This window comes from Trypanosoma cruzi (assembly GCF_000209065.1).
Source record: "Trypanosoma cruzi strain CL Brener chromosome Unknown tcruzi_1047053469237, whole genome shotgun sequence".
NCBI lineage: Eukaryota > Euglenozoa > Kinetoplastea > Trypanosomatida > Trypanosomatidae > Trypanosoma > Trypanosoma cruzi.
In genome coordinates, this window is record NW_891335.1 from 1 (window position 1) to 535 (window position 535).

General features: G+C 54.4%; 1 non-coding gene across 1 annotated transcript, besides 1 other annotated feature; it reads right to left on the minus strand.

Moving 5' to 3' along the window:
- Positions 1–120: 120 nt before the first annotated feature.
- Positions 121–205, minus strand: Tc00.1047053469237.10. The gene has a single exon (XR_008254793.1). It is a non-coding gene; the product is annotated as a C/D small nucleolar RNA (snoRNA), TB11C1C2 (small nucleolar RNA).
- A 77-nt stretch (positions 206–282) lies between these two features.
- Positions 283–344: a microsatellite.
- The last annotated feature ends 191 nt before the right edge of the window (positions 345–535 follow it).

The window sequence follows — 535 nt, forward strand, 5'->3', positions numbered from 1 at the left end:
GTTGCGAATCAGCCAGGGATAACCTGATCGTGTGCTAAAATCACGGCGCAGCTCAGACTAGAGGTGTCGTGCGCACAGAAGCATCTGCATCATTCGTCTTGGTGGCATCAAGGAGCAGGGGTCAGCCAGGGATAACTGCATCAAGTGCTTACTCGTCACGTGTTGTTATCGGAAGAGGTGTCAGAGGCACACGGTTCGGCATCATGCTCCCCCGCCCAATTAGCGCAGCAGAAGAAAAAGGGAAAGAGAGAGAAAGGGGGATGCTTGAGCGGGCAGTTTCCTCACACACACACACACACACACACACACACACACACACACACACACACACACACACACACACATATGGCATAATGCAAATGAAGAAAAGGAGAGGGAGGAAAGGAAAGAGAGAAACAACGAATGGCAGTCGCAGCGCCCCCTATCCCTTGGCCAGGCATTCCCTCGCGCAACACACCGAAAGAGACCGCACCGCGACGTCAGACTGTGAGAGACTGCAGCGTTGCGCCGCACGCCCTCCAAGCTGTGGTGTTTC